The sequence below is a fragment of the Macaca thibetana genome, chromosome 7, assembly GCF_024542745.1.
Source record: "Macaca thibetana thibetana isolate TM-01 chromosome 7, ASM2454274v1, whole genome shotgun sequence".
In the NCBI taxonomy this organism is placed as follows: Eukaryota; Metazoa; Chordata; class Mammalia; order Primates; family Cercopithecidae; genus Macaca; species Macaca thibetana.
Genome location: NC_065584.1, coordinates 128437636 through 128463270, shown reverse-complemented (window position 1 = coordinate 128463270; position 25635 = coordinate 128437636). Strand labels below are relative to the sequence as shown.

General features: G+C 41.8%; 2 protein-coding genes and 1 pseudogene across 4 annotated transcripts in view; 2 read left to right on the top strand and 1 right to left on the bottom strand.

The window, feature by feature from the left end:
- The window catches only part of FRMD5 (FERM domain containing 5), a 339581-nt gene that overhangs the window by 200966 nt on the left and 112980 nt on the right, over positions 1-25635 (top strand). The window lies entirely within an intron of this gene.
- Positions 1-25635, bottom strand: part of EIF3J (eukaryotic translation initiation factor 3 subunit J) — a 670767-nt gene that overhangs the window by 578253 nt on the left and 66879 nt on the right. The gene's annotated exons all lie outside the window — the stretch shown is intronic.
- LOC126959870 (actin, cytoplasmic 2-like) lies at positions 16689-19128 on the top strand (annotated as a pseudogene).

Below are 25635 nucleotides of genomic sequence, written 5' to 3'. Positions count from 1 at the left end.
TGATCTCACCTAGATCTCCTGGATAACTTGCTGCAGCTTCTATATCAGCACTTGCTACTTCATCTCGCACTTTTATGTTATGGAGATGGTGATGTGGTTTGAATCTGTGTCCCTGCCCAAATCTCATGTTGAAAGATAATCCCCAGTGCTGGAGGTAGGCCTGGTGGGAGGTGATTGGACATGGGGGTGGCTTCTCATGAATGGTTTAGCACCATCCCCCTAGTGCTGTTCTTGTGATAGAGTTTTCCCGAGATCTGGTTGTTTAAAAGTGTGTAGCACCTTCCCCCTCACTCTTTTCCTCCTGCTCCAGCCATGTGAGATGCCTTGCTTCCCCTTTGCCTTCCACCATGATTGTAAGTTTCCTGAGGCCTCCCAAGAAACAGAAGCCGCTATACTTCCTTTGTAGCCTGCAGAACTGTGAGCCAATTAAACCTCTTTTATTTGTAAATTACCCAGTCTCAGATATTTCCTTTTAATTCTTCCTTTCTTCCTTTCCTTTCCGTTCCTTTCGTTTCCTTCCTTCCTTCCTTTATTCCTTCCTTCCTTCCTTTATTCCTTCCTTCCTTCCTTTCCTTCCTTTCCTTCTTTTCTTTTCCTTCTCTTCTCTTCTCTTCTCTTCTCCTTTTCTTTTCTTTCTTTCAAGATGGAGTTTCACTCTTTTTGCCCAGGCTGGAGTGCAATGGTGTGATCTTGGCTCACTGCAACCTCCACCGCCTGGGTTCAAGTGATTCTCCTGCCTCAGCCTCCCAAGTGCCTGGGATTACAGGCACACACCACCATGCCGGCTGATTTTGTATTTTTAGTAGAGACAGGGTTTCACCATGTTGGTCAGGCTGGTCTCGAACTGCTGACCTCAGGTGATCTGCCTGCCTCGGCCTCACAAAGTGCTGGATTACAGGCATGAGCCACCACACCCAGCCTCAGGCATTTCTTTATAGCAGTATGAGTAGACTTAATACAGATGGTTTCTTTCCTTAAACCTCATGAACCAACCTCTGCCAGCTTCAAACTTGTCTTGTGCAGCTCTCTTATCTCTCTCAGCCTTCACAGAATTGAGGAGAGTTAAGGCCTTGTTCTGGATTAGGCTTTGGTTAAAGGGAATGTTGTGTCTTGTGTGATCTTCTATCCAGACCACTAAAACTTTCTGCGTATCAGCATGACGACTGTTTAACTTTCCTGTTATTCATGTGATCACTGGAGTAGCACTTTAAATTTCCTTGAAGAACTCTTCCTTTGCATTTACAAATTTGCCTCACTATTTGGCTCAAGAAGCCTAGCTTTCAGCCTTTCTCGGCTTTCAACCTGCTTTTCTCACTATGCATAATCATTTTTAGCTTTTGATTTAAAGTTAAAGACGTGTGACTTTTCCTCTTACTTGAACACTTACAGGCCTTTGAAAGGTTATTAACTGGCTAATTTCAATATTGTTGTGTCTCAGGATACAGGGAGGCCCAAAGAGAGGGACTGAGTTGGGGGAACAGCTGGTTGTTGGAGTGTGAGGATACATACAACATTTATTAAGTTCGCCATCTTCTATGGGCATGGTTTATGGTGCCCCAAAACAATTATAGTAGTAACATTAAGGACCACACATCACCATAAGAAAAAAAATAATAATGGAAAATTTTGAAATATTGCAAGATTTAACAAAATGTGACACAGAGACATGAAGTGTGCATGTGCTATTGGAAAAATGGTGCTAACAGACTTGCTGGATGCCAGGTTGCCACAAACCTTCAATTTATTAAAAAAAAAAAAAAAAAAAAAAAAAAAAAAAAAAAGCATAGTATCTGAGTCACAATTAAGTGAAGCACAATAAAATGAGGTATGCTTGTACTGATATGTACACACATAAGTATGCATACATGTTAAATAAAAACTATGGCATTTTCTCTGGAAGTTTGATTTAACATTCATTTGAAGTACCTTGGCTCACTGGTGTGAGTGTGTTACTAAATTTCTTTTAAGGACACATTCCTCTTTGAGAGAATGCTGGTTTGAAAAATAAATATGAGAGCTATTGGTCCAAATTACTATTATAGATTAAAAATCAAATTGTTTTACAGAAAATTGTTAGTCAAACCATGCTGCCAAAATAGGGGGGAAACAATTCATAATTCTGGGTTTCTAATAATTTATTCATTCAACATCAGCAAATATTTGTTGAGTGTCTACAGCTTGCTGGATACTGTTCTAGGCCCCTTTGTTCATCAGTGAACGAAAGAGACAAAAATTCATGTCCTCATAAATTCTAGCAGTGATCCAGGGGTGGAGAATAAGCAATGAATAATAAACATAAAAAATTAGTAAATGATATAATATATGGTATATTAGAAAGTGATAAGTGCTGTAGAAGACGAAAACATAGAGTAGGGTAAGGAGAATGGGGACTGCTAGAGTTGGGAGGGTGGTTGTAATATCAAGTATACATATCAAATACAGTAGTCAGTGTGGGCCTTGTTGAAGTGAGATTGAACCCTTGAAGGAAGTAAAATACTCGTTTCTGGTAGAGGAATCATAGCCAAGGGCATAAATAAGATTATAGCTGTAGTGTGTGACACATAGCAAGGAGGCTAGTGTGTTTGGAGTAGAGTAGGATGATGGAGGCAGTAATAGGAGGTGAGGCCAGAAAGTTATAGGGGCATTTTTAAGACTCTGGGTTTTACTCTTGAGTGAAACAGAGTTTTAACAACCTACATCTGAGTGTTTTGTAATCACTGGAATGTTCAGAGGAGTGATTGAAAGAGACTTACATTTTTAAAAACACTACCCTGACTGCTATGTTGATGACAGACTGATTAAGGGGTAAGTGTAGAGGCAGGGAGACTAGCTGGGAGCAATCTAGGCCCAAGACGATGGTGGTGGCTTGGACCAGGGTGATTGATAGCGGTGGAGGTGGTGGGATGTGGTTAGATTCTGAATACATTTTGAAGATAGAACTGATAGGATTTTCTGACAGATTAGATAGATGTGTAGTATGAAAGACAGAGTAAAGACTCCAGGATGATTCCAGGGTTTTTGATCTGAGCAACTAGAAGGATGGAGTTGCCATCAACTGAAATGGGAAAGGCTGTGGGCGGACCCCATTTGGAACAAAAGATCAAGAGTTCAGTCTTCTGCTGTGGTATGACTTGGAAATTCTGAAACTACTTTCTATGTATCCTGGGACTGAGTACATAAGTAAAGTGAGGATAATAGGAGGTAGGTCTCTCATTGTTAGAAAAGGGAGTTACAAATATGGAAAGGGAGGAGACTAGAATTAAGGGAGGAGACCACCCCTCATATTGTCTTATGCCCAATTTCTGGCTCCAAAGAAAGAAGAAGGAAAAATTAAAAGGCAAAAATGAAATCCACGGGCAGACAGCCCACTGCTGCACTCTGGGCCTGGTAGTTAAAGATTGACCCCTGACCTAACCGGTTATGCTATCTATAGATTCCAGACATTGTATGGAAAAGCACTGTGAAAATCCCTGTTCTGTTCTGTTCTAATTACCGGTGCATGCAGCCCCCAGTCACGTACCCGCTGCTTGCTCAATCAATCACGACCCTCTCGTGTGGACCCCCTTAGAGTTGAAAGCCCTTAAGAGGGACAGGAATTGCTCACTCGGGGAGCTCAGTTTTTGGAGACATGAGTCTGCCGATGCTCCCAGCTGAATAAAGCCCTTTCCTTCCACAACTCAGTGTCTGAGGGGTTCTTGTCTGTGGCTCATCCTGCTACAGAATGAACCCTTTGATATTGGAATAGAATTAGAGATATTAGTGTAAACCCATGGTTTTTAATATTGAGATACAGAGATGGATATAAATATACACCCTCAAACATACTTTCTTAACTTCATTACTGAGATGGCCTGTGACAAATGACCCTCCAATAACAATGATCACACAACACCCAGATGTAGGTTTTTAAATGCCACTCTCCAGTAAAAAAATCAGGTGCCTTTGAGAACTAGCCTATTCTGGGCCAGGGCAGAGAAAGGGTAAGATGAGCCTGGGGCATCTTATTGTGCCAGAAACTTTAAAAGTGCTCAAGTAATGATGACATGTCAAAAGGACAGGAAACAACTTGAAGGGGCTCACTTTGGCCAAACCTAGCAGTCTTTTAGCATCAAAACAAAGAATGAGCTGGGTGCAGTGGCTTGCCAGTCATGGTGGCTTACACCTGTAATCCCAGCACTTTGGGAGGCTGAGGCAGGTGGATCACTTGAGGCCAGGAGTTTGAGATCAGCCTGGCCAACATGGTGAAACCCTCTCTCTACTAAAATTACAAAAATTATCCGGGCACTAATTAGCCAGCTACTCAGGAGGCTGAGGCAGGAATCCCTTGAGCTCAGGGGTTCAAGACTAGCCTAGACAACATTTTGAAACCCCGTTTTTACAAAAAAATAAAAATAAAAATAAATTAGCTGGACATGGTGACACGTGCCTGTAGTCCCAGCTACTTGTGGGGCTGAGGCAGGAGGATCACTTGAGTGTGGGAAGCGGAGGCTGCAGTGAGCTGTGTTCATGCCACTGGACTCCAGCCTGAATGACAAAGTGAGACCCTGTCTCAAAACAAAAACAAAAACAGAATAAAATTGGATTTTTATCTTATGCCATACACAAAAATAAACTCAAAATGGATTTAAGATTTAAACATAAGACCTGAAACCATAAAAATCCTAGAAGAAAATATAGGGGAAAAGCTCCATGACATTAGTCTTGGCAATGATTTTTTTTAATATGACACTAAAAACAGGCAACAAAAGCAAAAATAACAAGTAGGGCTACATCAGATTAAAATGTTTCTGCACAGCAGAGGGAACCATCAATGAAATGAAAAAGTGTCCCACAGAATGGAACAAAATCTTTATAGTCCATATATCTATCTGATAAGGGATTAAATCCAAAATATATGAGACTCATACAACTCAATAACAGAAAAACAAATAACCTGATTTAAAAATGGGCATAGGAGCTGAATAGACATTTTTCCAAGGAAGACATAAAAATGATCAACAAGTATATGAAAAGGTGTTCAACATCACTGATCATCAGGGAAATACAAATCAAAACCACAATGAGATAGCACTTCAAACACGTTAGAAAGACAAAAGATAACAAGTATTGGTGAGAATACTTGTTACTGGTGAGGAAAGGGAACGTTTATACACTATTAATGGGAATGTAAATTAGTACAGCCATTTTGAGGCTGGGCATAGTGGCTCGCACCTATGGTTTCAGCTACATGGATGGCTGAGGTGGGAGGATTGCTTGAGCCCAGGAGGTTGAGGCTGCACTGAGCTGTGTTCATACCACTTCACTCCAGCCTGGGCAACATAGCGAGACCCTATCTCCAAACAATTAAAAAGTATAGCCATTTTGAAAATCAGTATGGAGGTTCCTCAAAAATTTTTAAATAGAACCACCGCAGGGTTCAGTGGCTCACACCTCCCAGCACTTTGGGAAGCCAAGGCGGGTGGATCACCTGAGGTCAGGAGTTCAAGAACAGCTTGGCCAACATGGCGAAACCCCATCTCTACTAAAAATACAAAAATTAGCTGGGTGTTGTGGCACGTGCCTATAATCCCGGCTACTCGGGAGACTGATGCATGAGAATCACTTGAACCCAGGAGGCAGAGGTTGAAGAGAGCCAAGATAGTGCCACTGTACTCCAGCCTGGGGGATACAGCGAGACTGTCTTAAGGAAAAAAAAAAAATAGAACTACCATGTGATCCAGCAATCCCATTTCTGGGCATATGTCCAAAGGAAATGAGTCAAAGAGATTTCTGCACTCTCATGTTCATTGCAGCATTATTCACAATAGCCAAGAAATGGAAACAATCTTTAAGTGTTCATTCATAAAAGAATGGACAAAGAAATTGTGGTAAGGTGAGGTGCAGTGGCTCACACCTGTAATCTCAGCATTTTGGGAGGCCGAGCAGGAGGATCATTTGAGCTCAGGAATTCAAGGCCACCCTGGGCAATATAGCAAGACCCTGTCTCTACAAAAAATAAAAAATAGCTGGACATGGTGCATATAGTCCTAGCTACTAGGGAAGCTGAGGCAGGGGCATGGCTTGAGCCCAGGGAGTTGGCTGCAACGAGCACTCCAGCCAGGGTGGCAGAGTGAAATGCTGTCTCCCCCCCAAAAAAAAAAAAAAAGAAAGAAATCATGGCCTATATGTGTGTATGTGTGTGTATATATATATATATATATATGCTCACAAATATAAAATGTTATGTCATGTATGTGTGTGTATCTGTATATCACACATATATCTGTGATGTAGAGTTTTAATTTTGCTAGATGAAGAGTTCTGGAGATTGGTTGCACAACAGTGTGAATGTACTTGATACTACTGAACTGCACACTTAAAAAAATAATTAAAGGCTGGACGCGGTGGCTCACATCTGTAATCCTAGCGCTTTGGGAGGCCAAAGCAGGCAGATACCTGAGATCAGGAGTTCAAGACCAGCCTGGCCAACATGGTAAAACCCCATCTCTCCTAAAAATACAAAACTTAGCCAGGCACAGTGATGCATTCCTGTAATTCCAGCTACCTGGGAGGCTGAGGCAGGAGAATCACTGGAACCCAGGAGGTAGAGGCTGCAGCAAGCCAAGAACTTGCCACTGCAGTCCAGCCTGAGCAACAGACCTAGACTCAGTCTCAAAAAAAAATTAAAAAATTAAAAAAAACAAGATGGTATATTATGTGTATTTTGCCACAATTTTTAAAAAATCTAAAAAACAAAAATTAGGGAACCTTGTACAAAATATATTGAAGTCATCAGAGAAGAACTGTTGAAGATTAAAGAAGACTAATATGACGTGACAACTGAATATAATTTGTGATTCTGGGTTGGATGGACCCTGAATCAGAAAAATATATATATATTTTGCTTTGCAGTAACACACTGGAGCAATTGACTTAAATATGAGTAAGACCTGTGGATCAGTTAACAGTACTGCGTCAACTTCTCGAATTGGATAATTATACTATGGTTATGTTAGAGGATGTTCTTGTTCTTAGGAAATACATAGACGTATTTTGGAAATAAAGGGTCATCATGTCTACAATTTCAAGTGGCTCAGAAAATAATGATATCTTTATATATGATATATGGATTAAGAGAATGATTAAATATTGGAAAATGTTAATTATCAGGGAATCTGGATAAAGAGAATATGAATTTTTTGTACCATTCTTGTAACTTTTTATAAATCTGAAATTATTTCAAAACAAAAAATTGCAAAAAGGAGTTTGATCTTGAACACGTGAAGTTCAAGGTGTCTATCAGACATCTAAATAGAGATCTCAGATAGGCAGTTGTACACACATTGTGAAGTTTGAGACAAAGATTTGGGCTGAAGTTATCAAATTTGGGGTCTACATATAAATGACATTCAATGCTATGAGAGTTGGTAACGTCACCAAGGGCATGATCTTATGTGGAATAGAACCAAGCACTGGGCTTTGGAACAATCCAACATTCTAACATTAAATATTTCATTATATTTCCCTCAATAATATTTATAACTTCACTGTTAGTCATCCTGTTAGTCATCCTAGAAGAACTTGAGCGATTTATTTCAAAGCAACTTGTGAGGAGCCCGGGCGCAGTGGCTCACGCCTGTAATCCCAGCATTTTGGAAGGCCAAGGTGGGCAGATCACCTGAGTTCAGGAGTTCAAGACCAACCTGGCCAATATGTCAAATTCTTGTCTCTACTAAAATTACAAAAATTAGTCAGGCGTGGTGGCACACACCCGTAATCCCAGCTACTCAGGAAGCTGAGGCAGGAGAATCGCTTGAACCTGGGAGGTGGAGGTTGCAGTGAGCCAAGATCACGCCACCACACTCCAACCTGGGCAATAGATGGAGACTCCATCCGAAAAAAACACAAAAATAAAAATGAAAGCAACTTGTGAAGAGAGAAGAAACAGTGTTAACAGCTGAGGAATGAAATTATCGTGTTTGTTTCATATCCCTAGCATATGATGACTACAGCTTATTTTCTTTTTCCAGAAGTTTTGGTGCTTGCTTGCCGGCAGGTTGTTCCCAGAGATTGTCTGTGTTCTAGAAAGTGACGTCATTTTGCATGGTAGAGAGCAGCTGAATAGAAATAGGCCTGCCTGTCTCGCGGCAGGGCAGAGCCTTGGAATGCAGTCTTTCATTCAAATCACACCGAACTTCCTGATGTGAAATCAGCCATCATCTCACAAGCTCATCTCATCAATTTCCTGGTAGAAGCAGCTGTGCTGCCAGGGATAGAATCCTCTGGCCAGCCATTATTAGATCTGAAAAAGCACCCCTTGTTTTCCCTTTAGTGCTCAAGCTTTAGTATCTGCCAGTTTGAATGGCAGTGGAGTTTAGGGATTTGTATGTACTTAAACTGAATGAGGCAGAGAGCCTAATGGTCATGACAGAATTGACAGACACCCTCTCCATGGAGTGTTGAATCACATATGCATTGCCTCTGATCAGTCTGCTTGCTTGAAACTAATGTCAAAGGCAATGTCTAGTGTTGCCTCTTACCTTTAATAGGAAACTAGAAATAGAACCCTTGTTCCCCTGTGCAGAGATTTGCCATCAGAGAACTTCATCTGTCCTTTAATACTTTTGCTGTGCCCTGGAAATGATTTCTTTACTCGTCTTCCAGCATACATCACTCACTCCTACCAACTAATAATAAGCATATCTAAATCTTGTAGACCACTTTGCAATTTACAAAGTTATATATGTATTATTTCATCTTGATAGCAGAACTAAAAAGGAGAGAGTCTTATCCCTGTTTTGTGGACAAGGAATCATAGCTCTAGATCATATACTACCTGTAAGCAGCTGTGATCCTTATATCCCTGATGATAATACCTTAGTTCCACATTGAACCAGATGAAGAAATGTAGCTTTGTTATATTATCTAACAAAGTCTCTTTAGTGTGATGTAGGAAATACCTCACACAAAAGACCATTTTACTATATATAGTATAACATCATGTTGTATACCTTAAATATATATAATATTTTTGTAAGACAGGAAAAGAGTCCTTTAAAAGGCCTACTGGAAGTAGACGGGAGATCTCAATGTCATGAACGTTGAAGAACATATCTTTTTGTCGTTGTTATGGTTTTGTTGTGGTTGCTTAGAAACAACAGAAGTCATATGGACTGAAACTATCGTTTCTTACAGCGTGTATGATCATTCTGGTTTTTCTGTAAAGAGTAGAGAGAGATAGACATGTTTCCTTTTCATCATTTGCAAGCATCGTCTAGTTTATAGGGCAGCAACTGTCACTGTTAGATTTCAATAATATAAAAACTTAACAATAGAAATCAGGCCCAGGGGAAAAATCCACTCACTTTGGCAGCAGAACTACATTAAGAAAGCTCAGGGGCAAGGAGACAACAGGCAAGGAGACAGTTTCTCCTATGGAGACAGACTAGGTTCTATCAGCAATCCTGGTATCCTGCGTCATTGCCAGCAGGCACTCTGAAGGCAATGAGATGAACCACAAGACAACGTGTTGGTAAGAATATATCCTTTGCAACCTGAGTGCAGAATGGGGAATTTCTTTTGAGCTTGATCCGTTTTTATTCCTTAGAGTCAAAAACATGTTTTCTTGAGGAATCTCAAGAGTAGAATCTTTGGGTGTGGATTGGGGAGAGGAGTGGGCAGAGAACAGGACAACAACAAAGGCTGGTTTTAGAGAGGTAGAGCAGAGATGCCATAAACAAGCATAGCAGTTAGAGTATTGTGAAATGAAATTTGGGAGTTACCCTTCAGGCCTTTATCATCATAAGAGTCATTTTCTTTCTGGTGCTAGCAGCATTCTTCTGTTGAGGTAGTTCCCCGGTGTCTCTTCTTGAAAGTGGGAGTTCAAACTTTCTCTTTTTTCCATCTACTTATCATGACTAGAGTATACCTGAGCAGATATTTGTGTTTGTACATTGTAGTTCAGTGGTATTCATGTTTTAATCATTGGAAAGCTTTAAAGAAATATCAATGCATGTATCATTTTTTAAAAGCCCCCCACATGATTCTAATGTATAGCCAAGGTTGACCCTTTTCAAGAGCAGTGTTTATCAAACTTTAACGTATAAATGAATCATCCGGGGATCTTGTTAAAGAGGATAGAGCCTAAAATTCTGCATTTTCAACATGTAGAACACTTTGAACAGCAAATTCCAGAGCAATGGTTCTCAAACTGGTATACAATTAAAAAAAAAAAAATCAGCTGAGGAGCTTAAAAAAAAAGGCAATCCCTACTCAAATCTGTCCTTTAAAACTTTCGCTGTGCCCTGGAAATGATTTCTTTACTCATTTTACTCATTCTTTACTCTACAGTAAGAATCTATAGGAGAGAAACTGAGGGTTTGAACATCAGCTAGACGGTGAAACTGAACTTTATAGCACTCATCACCTCACAGAAATATCAATGTAAACAACTATCCATGCATGAAAATACCTTCACAAGAGCTAGGGAGATCAGATGAGAGATTGCAGCAATGAGGTATCATGTAGAAATAAGAAAAGATACATTGAAGAGGGCAGGAGAGAGAGTTTTACGTTACCCTCGTCACACTTCCCCAAACCTCAGACAGCACAGCATGGAGAAAGATACCCTCTGTGTGAGGGAAGGAGGAGTGGGTACCGGACATTGCCTCATTCCTCAACACTGGTCCTGTCCCAGTAAAACCCATCACTAGGTAGGCCCCCATGTTCCCTGACTCCAGGCGTGTACCTACAGACTAGGCTTCCAAGTCCACCGCAGTGCCAAGCTAGATCGTGCAGCACCAGGCTCCAGGCCTGCTCAGTGGACCCTGCCTCCAGGCCAGCCCCTGCAGACCTAGTCTCCAGGCCTACCCCAGGTTCCAGAACAGCCCAGAGGCAGGTCAGCCCACATAACCCCAGGCTTTAAGCCTGCTCCAGTGCCAAGGCAGCACCCTAGGCCTCAGGCACCAAGCCATCACCTTCAGACACGGGCTCTAGGCCAGGCTGATCCTCGCGACCCCACCCTGTAGGCGAGCCTCTGCAGCCCCACACTCCAGCAGCTCCAGGGTTCAGCGCTTTTCTAGCAGATCCAGGGTCCAGGCTTATACTAGTAGACCCAGCACTGGGCTAGAACCCATGGACCCAGGCTCTAGGAATATCCTTGTGGACCCAGGTTCCAGGCTGGCTCTCATGGCTCCAGGACCTAGGTCAGCCCTCAAAAACCTAGCTTCCAGACCAGCACCTACACACCTCACCTCCACGCACATCCCCATAGACCCAGTCTTCAGGCCAGCCCCCAGGACTCCAGGTACCATGCCACTACCTATGATCCCTGGCCCCAGACTATCCCCTACAGATCCAAGCTTCGTTCCTGCCCTAACACCAGGCTGGCCCCAGGCTCCAGGCCAGTCCCCATAGACCCAACCTCCAGTGGACTCAGAATCCAAACCTGCTCCAACAGACCCAGGGTCCAGACCCACTCCTGTAGACACCAGTGCCAGGACAGTCTCCATGAACCATGTCTCCAGGACCACCCCTGGAGACCCATGATCCAGGCCAGCTCCTGTGGACCCAGGACCCAGCCTGCCCCCACAAACTCAGGCTCCAGGCACACCCCAGCACCAGACCAGCCTCTTTGAAATCAAGCTTCAGCCCTTTGTAGCTGCAGGGTCTTCATCCATGGATTTAACCAATCATAGATCAAATATGTAGTTAAGCCTACAATGGTTCCATCTGTACTAAACATGTACAGACTTTTTTTTCTTGTCATTATTCCCTAAACAGTATAGTATAACCGTTATTTGCATAGCATTTACTTTGTATTAGGTACTACTAGTAATCTGGATATTATTTAAAATGTGTGGGAAGATATGCATATGTTGTTATATGCAAATACTATATTGTTTTATATAAGAGACTTGAGCATCTGTGGATTTTGGTATTCTCAAAGGGTCCTGGAACCAATTCCCCACAGATGCTGAGGGATGACTATATTCAAAGTGCTGAAGGAGAAAACAAGAATGCCTGGAAGCCATCCTTCAGAAATGAAGGAGCAATAAAGGCTTTCTCAGATAAGCAAAAGCTGAGGGAGTTCATCACCACCAAACTTGTCTTATGAAAAAGGCTGAACAGAGTTCTTCAAGCTGAGAGAAGAGGATGCTAATTAGTAAACATTAAAACATATAAAAGTATAAAACTCACTGGTAAAAGTGTACACAGTCAAATTCAGAATAATATTGTAATGGTGGCAAGTTACTTATATCTTTAGCATGAAGGTTAGGCAAAACTATTTAAAAATACTAATAGTGCTGGGTGCAGTGGCTCACGCCTGTCATCCTAGCACTTTGGAAGGCTGAGGCAGGTGGATCACTTGAGGTCAGGAGTTCGAGACCAGCCTGGCCAACATGGTAAAACCCCGTCTCTACCAAAAAGTACAAAAATTAGCTGGGTGTGGTGGCACATGCCTGTAGTCCCAGCTATTCAGAAGGCTGAGGTAGGAGAATCACTTGAATCTGGGAGGCAGAGGTTGCAGTGAGCCAGTATTGTGCCACTGAACTCCAGGCTGGGCAACAGAATGAGACCTTGTCTTGGAAAAAAATAAAATAATAATAATAATAATAGCTATAATAGTTGCTTAAGGATACACAATATAAAAAGATGTAAATGTTGATAGTAAAAACAAAATATGAGGGGCGAGTAGAGTAAAAGTACTGAGATTTTTTATGCACTCAAAGTTGTTATCAGTTTAAAATGGCCTGTTATAACTATAAGATGTTCTGTGTAAGCCTTATGGTAACCACAAAACAGAAGCCTATAGTAGATTCACAAAAAACAAAAAGTAAGGAATGAAAACCTAACACTAGAGAAAATAAATCACAAAGGAAGATAGCAAGAGAAGAAGGAAAAAAGGATCCACAAAACAATCAGAAAACTAACAAAATGGCGGTAGTAAGTCATTACCTATCAATAATTACTTTGAATGTAAATGGATTAAATTCTCTAATCAGAAGGCATAGAATGGTTGAATGAATTTAAAAAACAAGACCCAACTATATGTTGCCTACAAGACACTCACTTCACCATTAAGGACACGCATAGATTGAAAGTAAAAGGATGGCAAAACATATTCCATGCAAATAGAAATCAAAAGAAAGCAGGGGTAACTATTCTTATATCAGATAAAATAGACTTTAAGTCAAAAGCTGTAAAATGAGACAAGGTCATTATATAAAGATAAAGAGGTCAGTTCATCAAGAGACTATAGCAATTATACATATACATGCACCAACACTGGAACACCTAAGTATATTAAACAAATATGAAAGGACCTGAAGGGAGAGATAGATTGCAACACAATAATAGTAGGGGACTTTGATACCCAACTTTAAGCAATGGACATTTCATCCAGACAAAAAAAAATCAATAAGGAAGCATTGGACTTAAACTATACTTTACATCAAATGGACCTAATAAACATATACAGAACATTGCATCCAGCAACAACATCATATACATTCTTCTCTAGCACACATGGAACATTCTCCAGGATAAATCATGTTAGGGCCAGGTGCGGTGGCTCACGCCTGTAATCCCAGCACTTTGGGAGGTCAAGGCAGGTGGATCACAAGGTCAAAAGATCGAGACCAAGCTGGCCAACAAGGTGAAACCCCATCTCTACTAAAAATACAAAAAAATAAGCCAGGCGTGGTGGCACCCACCTGTAGTCCCAGTTACTCGGGAGGCTGAGGCAGGAGACTCGCTTGAACCTGGGAGTTGGAGGTTGCAGTGAGCCTGGGAGTTGGAGGTTGCCGTGAGCCAAGATCGTGCCACTGCACTCCAACCTGGCAACAGAATGAGACTCCATCTCAAAAAAATATATATATATGTTTAGGCACAAAACAAGTCTAAATAAATTTAAATGAGTTTAAGAAGATTGAAATCATATCAAATATCTTTTCTACCCACCAAAGTACGAAACTAGAAGTTAAGAACTGAAGGAATTTTAGAAAATTTCCAAATACATGGAAATTAAACAACGTGCTTCTAAACAATAGGTCAAGAAGTTAAAAGGGAACTTTTAAAATATCTTGAGACAAAAATAGAATACAAAATACCAAAACTTATGGAATGCACCAAAAGCAGTGCTAAGAGGTGAGTTTTTAGCAATAAACATCTATGTCAAAAAAAGAAAAAAGGCCCATTGGCTCATGCCTGTAATCTCAGTGCTTTGGTAGGCTTAGACAGGAGGACCACTTGAGCCTGAGTTTGAGGTTACAATGAGCTATCATCATGCCATTGTGCTCCAGCCTGGGCAGAAAAATATCCCATCTCTAAAAATAAAATAAAAATTGGAGACTGATGTGAGTAATAATAAAACTCCAGTCCAGCCGGGTGCAGCAGCTCACACCTGTAATCCCAGAATTTTGGGCGGCCAAGGCAGGTGGATCACCTGAGATCAGGAGTTCGAGACCAGCCTGGCCAATGTGGTGAAACCCTGTCTCTACTAAAAATACAAAAATTAGCTGGGCATGGTAGCATGCACCTGTAATCCCAGCTACTCAGGAGGCTGAGGCAGGAGAATTACTTTAACCCGGAGGCAGAGGTTGCAGTGAGATGATATCGCATCACTGCTCTCCAGCCTGTGCAACAGAGTAAGACTCCATCTCAAAAAATAAAAATAAATAAAAAATAAAACTCCAGTCCCTTGCAAAAAAAAAAAAAGAATTTACAACCTTCTCATCAAGTAAATATTTGGACATATTCAGGGATGTCCAACCAATACTGGATATTTTTGCTGTAGAGACAATTCTCAAGTCTAAAACTCTATGTCAGATTAAAACAAAACAAAAACAAACTCAGAACAATCTCCAACTGGAAATTTGATTTAAGAACAAATTTCATTTCTGCTGTGAGACTCATTATTGGAGAATATTTGTAGTCTCTATTTCTGAAGCCAACTTTATTATTTTCAAAGCCAGAATTATAGTAGAAAACAAATATTCCTAGTAGTAGTTTTTTAGTAGAAGATACCTTATCCTCAAATAACTTATAGTTTAAAGAGTTTCTGTTTCTCTCATACTTCATCTTGTTGGGAGCTATCAGCGTTCAGGGTTTGGATTTTTTCTGACACGATTTTCTTCTGGAAACCTACTAATTAAAAAAAGGATGCAGGGCTAGGACACTGCACTGTGTTAGAGATTTTATTATTGAGCCATCTCCAAAGAATGTTGGACCAAGATTCAAGTTTAGCAGAGCTAATACATAAATGGAGTTGAGCAAACAGGAGAATGGAGAACACATCAGTGCCCTGTTTGAAAATATCAATCCCTTACCTGGTAGGCCTGATGATTTTTAATGGAGACGAGATTGTGGATTTTTTTGTGGCAAGAATTGTCTAGTTTAATGTTCAAGAATTATCAGCACCGAAGACAGATCAAAAGGTCCGTATTTGTCCTCCCTGTAAATGCCTTGTCCTGGGAGGCTGTTAATATGCCTAATTTGGCAATGAATTTATGGATTTTTATGATGAATATCCATATTTCCAACCCAAGCAGGTGCTCTGGAGCAGTACTGTCTGAGTGCACAGAATGCAACAGCAGCAGCAGCAGCAGTAGCAGCAGCAAAGACCTGTCCCAGTCACTCAGGGCTCATTTGTATGGATGCACCGATGCTGTGGGAGCTGTGTACATCAAAGCCACTGCAGTCCCCATCACAGAGCCTCACTGAGAAAAGGATTGTTCTGCAGCTTTTCTTTCCCGTCGGAGTTCCACTCCATAATCTAATGCCCTTTAGCTGAAGAGGGTCTGGGAGAAAGGGAGCTGAATGTGCAAAGCAAAGAACAATTTGAGTACAGTGCTCAAAAATAATTGGCAGCTTCGGGTAAAATAAAGTTCTACAATGGTAAAAATCACAGCATCTTAACTCTGGCAGAGACCTTTACAGGTCATACAGTCCATCTTCCCTTGCCTGTTTTCAAAACTTAAACCATTCCAATTGGATAAGAACTAATTGTTCATTTTAGGACTTCCAGAAATAAAATTGCAGAGCTGTCTTTGAAATCTGTTCCAGATATATAGTACCTCTTTCACTGTAAGTTCATTTTTAAGTTAACCCAAATCCATCATGTTCCACTTAAAACTGGTTTTTGTTTGTTCGGTCATCTATAGAGATATATAATGACTAGTCAGTGTCCTTTATGGAAAGGTCATTGAAGATCAGCCATAGTTAAATTACCACTTCAACTGTCTTTTCAGTGGCTAAAATCTATCAAATTCCTTAAACAGTTTTTCTATGGCCAGTTTTTTTTAGTATCTTACCTGTTATTATTACCTTCTCCTTCATTTTCCATGCCCATCTTTGGTTGTAAAGCTTAAACTGGACCCAGTGCTGTAGAAATATCTGATGAGTACTTAGTAGAGTGAAAAACTCACTTCGTGTTTCCTAAATACTTGTAGTTTTTGCTTTGCACACTAGTGTGAGACCAAAAATTACCATGCTAACTGACTCTATATGATCTTAATAATCAATGAGAAAATTTATGATACATAAACGTGTGTCAAAACATTTGAAACTCTATTACTATTGGTTATATATGTATAGAGAAATGAAAAAAACAGTAAAACTAATGTTAGTAAGCTGTAATTTAAAACATTATAAATAATGAGGAATGAAGTTTTATTTATAGGCTTACCTCGGAGACATTGCAGGTTTGATTCCAGACCATTGCAATAAAGCAAGTATCACAAAAAAGCAAAGTCAGACAAATATTTTGGTTTCCCAGTGCATATCAAACTTATGTTTCTGCTGAGACCGTGTCCACCCTGCGAGCACAGAGCCTCGCCCTCGCCGCTCCGCCTCCCATCCACACCTGCCGCCAGCTCACCACTGATGATGATATCACCGTGCTTGTTGACAACGGCTCCAGCATGTGCAAGGCCGGCTTTGCAAGTGACGATGCCCATCCTGGGCCACCTTCCCCTCCATCGTGGGGCACCCCAGGCACCAGGGTGTGATTGTGGGCATGGGTCAGAAGGACTCATGTGGGCGATGAGGCCCAGAGCAAGAGAGGCATCCTGACCCTGAAGTACCCCATTCGAGCAGGACATCATCACCACCTGGGACGACATGGAGAAGATCTGGCACCACACCTTCTACAACGAGCTGTGTGTGGCTGCCAAGGAGCACCCCATGCTGCTGACCAAGGCCCCCTGAACCCTAAGGCCAACCGCAAGAAGATGACCCAGATCATGTTTGAGATCTTCAACACACCAGTCATGTACGTAGCCATCCAGGCCGTGCTGCCCCTGTACACCTCTGGCCATACCATTGACATCGTGATGGACTCCAGTGACGGGGTCACCCACACTGTGCCCATCTACAAGGAGTATGCCCTCCCCTACGCCATCCTGCATGTGGACCTGGCTGGCCCGGACCTGATTGACTACCTTATGAAGATCCTCACCTAGCACAGCTACATTTCACCGCCACAGCCAAGTGAGAAATGGTGCATGACATCAAGGAGAGGCTGTGCTATGTCACCCTGGACTTCAAGCAGGAGAGGGCCATGGTGGCCTCCAGCTCCTCCCTGGAGATAGCTACAAGCTGCCCGATGGCCAGGTCATCACCATCGGCAACAAGCAGTTCCGCTGCCCCGAGGTGCTCTTCCAGCCTTCCTTCCTGGGCATGGAATCCTGTGGCATCCATGAAACTACCTTCAACTCCATCATGAAGTGTGATGTGGACATTCTCAAGGACCTGTATGCCAACACAGTGCTGTCTGGCGGCACCACCATGTACCCTGGCATCGCTGATAGGATGCAGAAGATCACCGCCCTGGCGCCCAGCATGATGTAGATCAAGAGTATTGCTCCTGCCAAGCGCAGGTACTCCATGTGAATTGGCAGCTCCGTCCTGGCCCAGCTGTCCACCGTCCGGCAGATGTGGCTCAGGAAGCAGGAATACAACAAGTGAGGCACCTCCATCGTCCACCGCAAATGCTTCTAGGTAGACTGTGATGTAGTTGCATTACACCCTTTCTTGACAAAACCTAACTTGCGCAGAAAACAAGATGTGCAGAAAACAAGATGAGATTGGCATGACTTTTTAAATTTTGTTTTGTTTTGTTTGGCTTGACTCAGGATTTAAAAACTGGAATGAAGGTGACAGCAGTTGGTTGGAGCAAGCATCCCCCAAAGTTCTACAATGTGGCGAGAGACTTTGATTGTACATTTTTTTTAATAGTCATTCCAAATATGGTGAGATGCATTGTTACAGGAAGTCCCTTGCCCTCCTAAAAGCCACCCAACTTCTCTCTAAGGAGAATGGCCCAATCCTCTCCCATGTCCACACAGGGGAGGTGATAGCACTGCTTTCGTGTAAATTATGTAATGCAACATTTTTTAAATCTTCGCCTTAATACTTCGTTATTTTGTTTTATTTTGAATGCTCGGCCTTCGTGGCCCTCCTTTTTTGTTCCCCAACTTGAGATGTATGAAGGCTTTTGGTCTCCCTGGGAGTGGGTGGAGGTAGCCAGGGCATACCCATACACTGACTTGAGACCAGTTGAATAAAAGTGCATGCCTTAAAAAAAAACACTTATGTTTCCACTATATTGTAGTCTGTTCAGTGTGCAGTAGCATATGTCTTAAAAAACAACACACATACCTTCCTTAAAAAATGCTTTGTTGCTTAAAAAAAAATGCTAATGACCATCTGAGCTTTCAGTGAGTAGTAATCTTTTTGCTGTAAAAGGGTCTTGCCTCAATGCTGGGGACCTTGCTCTGCATTAGGTTTTGGCTTAAGGGAATGTTGTGGCTAGTTTGATCTTCTGTCTCAGGGATCCTCAACCCCCAGGCCACAGACCAAGCCACACAGCAGGAGGTGAGTGATGGGTGAGCAAGACAAGCTTCATCTGTATTTACAACTGCTCCCCATCACTTGTATTGCCATCTGAGCTACGCCTCCTGTCAGATCACTGGCAGCATTAGATTCTCATAGGAGCACGAACCCCACTGTGAACTGTGCACATGAGGGATCTGGATTGCATGCTCCTTATGAGAATAATGCTTGATGATCTGTCACTGTCTCCCATCACCCCCAGATGGGACTGTGTAATTGTAGGAAAACAAGCTCAGGGCTCCCACTGATTCTACATTATGGTGAATTTATAATTATTTCATTATATATTACAATGTAATAATAGGCTGGGCATGGTGGTTCACACCTGTAATCCCAGCACGTTGGGAGGCCGAGGCAGGTGGGATCGCTTGAGGTCAGGAGTTTGAGACTAGCCTTGCCAACACGGTGAAACCCCATGGCTACTAAAAATACAAAGATTAGCCAGGCATGGTGGTGTATGCCTATAGTCCCAGCTACTTGGGAGGCTGAGGCAGGAGAATTGCTTGAACCCGGGAGGCTGAGGTTACAGTGAGCCAAGATCACACCACTGCACTCTAGCTTGGGCAACAGAGCAAGACTCCGTCTCAAAAAAAGAAAAAAATGTAATAATAGAAATAAAGTGCCCAATAACTGTAATGTGCTGGAATCATCCCGAACCCCCCTGCAACCTGGTCCGTGGAAAAATTGTCTTCCACAAAACTGGTCCCTGGTGCCAAAAAGGTTGAGGACCGCTGTTCTATCTAGACCATTAAAACTTTCTCCATGTTGGCAAGAAGGCTCTCTCACTTTTCCATTCATGTGTTCACTGGAGTAGCACTTTGAATATCCATCAAGAATTTTTTCTCTGCATTCACAACTTGGCTAACTGGCACAAGATGCCTAGCTTTTGGCCTTTCAACGTGTTTTTCTCATTAAGCTTAATCATTTCTAGGTTTTGCTTTAAAGTTAAGAGACATGTGACTTCCTTTCACTTAAACACTTAAAGAGGCCATTTTAGGGTTATTAATTGGCCTAATTTCCGTATTGTGGTATCTGGAGGAATAGGAAAACCTGAAGAGAGGGAGGAAAATGGAGGAATACCCTGTCAGTGGAGCTGTTAGGACACACACATTTATGGGTTATGTTCACTGTCTTCTATGCGTGTGGTTCATGGCACCCCAAAACAATTGGAATAGTAACATCAAAGATCACTGATCACAGATTAACATAACAGATACCATGAAAAAGTTGGAAATATTGTGAGAATTAACAAAATGTGACAGACACACAAAATGAGCACGTGCTGTTGGAAAAATGGTGCTGAAAGACTCAGTGCAGGGTTGCCACAAACCTTCGATTTATTTAAAAAAAAAACCCACAATATCTACAAAGCACAATAAAGCGAAGCACAATAAAACCAGGTGTGTCCGTATTTATAAAAAAAAAAAAAAAAAATCCCAAGTAATTTGAATCGTACTTGCCTCCTTTTTGTCATATGGTTTATGATACTGAGAAAACACCTTTTCTGTGCCTTGGTGAGTTGTCATCATACTCCCTTCTAAGTTTGAATGAGCTTCCAATATTTTACACTTTGTGCTTTCAGTGTCATGAAATATCTGCAAGAGTTTCTTTAATGTGAAGTTTTTGCCAGCATCACTTCCTCTGGGACATCTTCATACCTTTTGTCCCAACCACTTTCCTCATTTACATAGATCAGTTTTCCTTCACTAAGTTCCTCTGGTGCATGTCTAGAGTCCCTTATATAGCAGCAATGTCAATAATCTCACAGTTAGCTATTTCTTCTATAACCCTATGTACATTACCGTTACCACTTTTTGTTACTTTGCTGCATTTTCATCTTTGTTAGCCAGTTCCCTCTTTCAGTTATCTGTTTTTGGGTTTCATCATTGGAAGACAAGGAGGCAACCCCACTGCACACTTTGTTGTTTGTGCATTAACTGAATAACAGATGCACAGTTACTAGTCACCGACAGACTGTGAAAGAAGTGACGTGATTTGTCACTGATCATGATACACATCTGTTATTTATGTTGTGAACTGAAGAGCTAGCAATCAAGTTTGTACTTCATTTAATTACTCACAGTTAATAAACCATGGCAACTGAAATTTCAACCCTATGGTTTGGGGACTGACATTCTTTCATTTTAGAACCATGCAAAGCAAGGACAACCTCAGTCAATTCCTACATTCCTTCAGGCCCACTGCTAATGTTCTGATTCCTGGTCAGTTATCTACTCTGACATTCAGATCTTTTGCTGATATATATAGCCTTACTAACTTCATCTTAGTGAACTTTTTCTTTCTTCTCCAGGGCAGTACATTTGATCTTTCCTCTCTGACATTTATGCTCTTGGCTTCTGACCACTCTCCTTCAATCTCTAAATTTGTTTGAAATACTGATTTGCCCTGCTAGCTTGTGATCATTGGCAAATTAAATAGACATTTTTCCATTCATTAATGTGAATACTGATTACCCCACAGAATGTCAGTTCCTGAATACTAGCATAGGTTCAGCCAGCCAGCTCATCCTTATCCTTTGGTCATACTGCCCAGTCAGTTGTGTAAGGAACTCTGTAAAGGTCCTGGGTGGGGCCTCAGAATCTATATATTTAAATGCTTTCCATATTATAGCTAAGTTTGATTTATAATATAAACTATGCTTTCCTAGTTCTTAGTAATTTTACTATAGACTGATAGAAGTTTATATCTGACAAATATACTAGAGATTGTTTTGTCAAATCTACTCATTTTATAAGTGAGAGAACTAAGGCCAGAGTTGCCAGATGACTTGCCCATGGCAAGTAACCGGGGTTACAGGCAGAGTAGGAACTAGAACTGATGGTTCCAAATGCCAAATCTTTTTCTTCTTTATTTATTTATTTATTTTTTTTTGAGACGGAGTCTCACTCTGTCACCCAGGCTGGAGTGCAGTGGCACGATCTTGGCTCACTGCAAGCTCCACCTCCTGGGTTCACGCCATTCTCCTGCCTCAGCCTCCCGAGTAGCTGGGACTATAGGCAGCCGCCACCATGCCCGGCCAATTTTTTGTATTTTTAGTAGAGACGGGGTTTCACCGTGTTAGCCAGGATGAAATCTCCTGACCTCATGATCTGCCCGCCTCGGCCTCCCAAAGTGCTGGGATTATAGGTGTGAGCCACTGCGACTGACCTTTTTTTTTTTTTTTTTTCTAGACAGAGTTGTTCTGTCACCCAGGTTGGGGTGCAATGGCGCGATCTCGGCTCACTGCAGCCTTCGCCTCCCAGGTTCAAGCGATTCTCCTACCTCAGCCTCCCAAGTAGCTGGGATTACAGGTGTATGCCACCATGCCCGGCTAATTTGTGTATTTTTGGTAGAGACAGGATTTCAGCGTATTGGCCAGGCTAGTCTTGAACTCCTGACCTCAAGTGATCTGCCCACCTCAGCCTCCCAAGGTGTTGGGATTACAGGCGTGAGCCACTGCGCCCACCCCAAACTCCCAGTCTTTCACCCTAATTTCCATCCTGTGGGACACAGTCAAAGTCATTGATCATCATCTTTTTCAAACTCTCCTGTGGTGATTTTTTTCTATGTGTATCTGTGGAATAACATCTGAAGAGAGATGCTCAAGTGGGTTTCTCTGTAGTGAATGGGAAAGCAGTTGTGGCAAGGATTGTTGAGGTAGTAGGAGCTATGGAGGCCTGGAGCAGCTCTGGAGGCCTTAATCCAGTCCTGCTCCAGTGCTTACCCTCTGCCTGCTCTGTGCCTGCCCACTGGTGCCTAAGCTGCTGTCCACTGGGGGCTTAGGTATCTGTTTGACTTGTGCACACAGTGCTTGTTTCTGGAGGCAGTGTATAGAGAAGATGGGAATGTGGGGTTGTGTGGGGGTTGAATATACTATTCTGTAAAGCTTTTTCTATTTCCGTAAGATATTTTCACAACTGAAGACTCTGGCCTTCACGTTTGCTGACAGAGAGAAATGAGTCTGTCTGTAGTTCTGAGAGACGCACTAAGGAGTAGAGCATCATCCCTTTGATATGTTGTGTGAGTTCATGAAAAATGAATGGGGAATGTTGAATAGTATGTATAATAGTAACAGTTAATGCTTACATACCTATTCTGTCTTGAAGAAAAACAAAAACAGAATTTTGCTACTTCCTAATCTCCCTGAGTTCACCTGTCATAGGCAACAGCAGTGTTTGAAATGCTAGTGTGTCTTGTAGCCATTTTAAAGACTGAAGAGGTGCATAGTTCAGGGAAACTGAGATCAAGGGACTTCATTATAAATTATCCTTACCTTTTCTCTAGCACTTGCTGCCTGGGACCCTGGCCTCTCACTAGGCCCCAGAAGATGAAAGATAGCATTTCACAACAACATGACATTTTAGAGCCAGAGGTGGAGACGGTGGTGGGGGGGGGGGGGGTACCTTAGTACTCTTCTGCTTCAATTCTGATTCCAAAATTTTTGTTTTCTCTGCTGAGACCCCAAATGGTCAACAAACTTAGCTATGTTGCACAGTTTGTTTACGGCTAGATTTAGACTAGAACTCAGGTTTTCTGATTCCCAGGCAAATGTGGTTTTGGCTGTATCATATTGTGCATAAAAACATTGTCAGACTTCTTAAATGAAATACAAAATCCTGGGTGATTTGGCAGTTGTGAATCTTGCTGGCTGTAACAGACTTTTGGAGGAGCTAGGACTGTATTTTTATAGCTGAGGAAACCAGATCAAGGAAACTAGTGTAAATACTGGTCCATAGGCTAAAAAAAAAAAAAAATCCTCACAGCCTCCCTATTATAACTTTTCAACTTGGGGTGCCAGAAAAGGCTCCATTAATGATTTACATTAAGGTTTACATTGAAGGCTGGTACAAAAATGTAAAGTACCTAGTTTGCTTATGTATAGATACATTAGATCTCAGAATAAAAAGAAGGGAAAGAGTATCTTTAAAAATTAGAAGATTGGGGCCAGGCACGGTGGCTCACACCTGTAATCCCCAAACTTTGGGAGGCTGAGGCAGGTGGATCATTTGAGGTCAGGAGTTTGAGACCAGCTTGACCAACACGGTAAAACCCTGTCTCTACTAAAAATACAAAAATTAGCCAGGTGTGGTGGTGTATGCCTGTAATCCCAGCTACTTCTTAGGAGACTGAGGCAGGAGAATCACTTGACCCTGGGAAGTGGAGATTGCAGTGAGCTGAGATCACACCACTGCACTCCAGTCTGGGTGACAGAGTAAAACTCCATCGCCAAAAAAAAAAAAAAAAAAAAAACAAAAAAGACACCTGGGGAAATTTAGTTTGCAAGTGACTATCTAGTTTTTTCTTTCCAACTGAAGGCTCACATTAGCCTCAATAAATATTTTACAGTAAATCTCATACCCTGATTTTAAAAATAAAACCTTATGTTTTTTGGAAACCGTATCAGAGGTCTGTTTTTAGGTAATTATTTTGATTTTCTGTCTTTCCTTTCCAAAAAAAATACTTAAAAATACAGGTTTTTTTTTTTGTTTGTTTTTTGTTTTTTTTTTTAGATGGAGTCTCACTCTGTCACCCAGGCTGGAGTGCTGGAATGCAGTGGCGCGATCTTGGCTCGCTGCAAGCTCCACCTCCCGGGTTCACACCATTCTCCTGCCTCAGCCTCCCGAGTAGCTGGGACTACAGGCGACCACCACCACGCCCGGCTAATTTTTTGTATTTTTAGTAAAGACAGGGTTTCACCATGTTAACCAGGATGGTTTCGATCTCCTGACCTCATGATCCACCCGCCTTGGCCTCCCAAAGTGCTGGGATTACAGGTGTGAGCCACTGCATCCAGCCTAAAAATACAACTAATAAAGACTCAGTGTGTTCTTTAAAAACTTCTTGGTAGGATTGCTAAAGTTCCATTTCTCCCCTAATGAAGTATAAAAATTGAATTCTTAATGCAGATGAAAGTGCCCTATTCTGGGGGGAAAAAATGTCACAAAGGACACTTATTAGTAAGGAAGTGAGCACCAAGATTTAAGGCAGGAAGGGATAAGCTAACTCTACTGTTTTGTACAAATGCAGTTGAGTTTCTAATCAGGACTGCCTTTATCTGTATAGCTGCTAACCCTCAAGCATTAAAGTGAAAAGATAAACACCAGCTGCTAGGCTTTGGGTTGTACAAAAAGAACACCTGGACAACAAGAATCCTTTTACTGGATTGATTCCATTGATGTTTTGTCCTTGATGTCAAGAAGCACCTTGCCAGTAAAGGACTGCCTTTTAAAGTTCTTTTGATATCAAACAATGCCCCTGGCCACCCAGAACCCCATGAGTTCAACACCAAAGACATCGACGTGGTCTACTTGCCCCGAAACACAACATCTCTAATTCAGCTTCAGCCTCTAGGTCAGGGAATCATAAGGACCTTTAAGACCCATTTCACATGGAACTGTACAGAAGGATGTCAACCCTATGGACGAGAACCCCAATAGAGAGAACGTCATGAAAGTCTAGAAGGATTACACCATTGGAGACGCCATCGTTATAGAAAAAGCCATGAAAGCCATCAAGCTCAAAATAATAAATTCCTGCTGGAGAAAACTGTATTCAGATGTTGTACATGACTTCACAGGGTTTATGACAGAGCTAATCAAATAAATCATGAAAGAGATTGTAGATAATGGCAGAAAAGTCGGGGAGAGGGGAGAGGGTTAACGGATTAAAATATGGATCTTGAAGAACTGCAAGAGTTAATAGACACCATACCAGAGAAATTCACAGAAGACAACTTGATAGAGATGAGTGCTTCTGAATCAG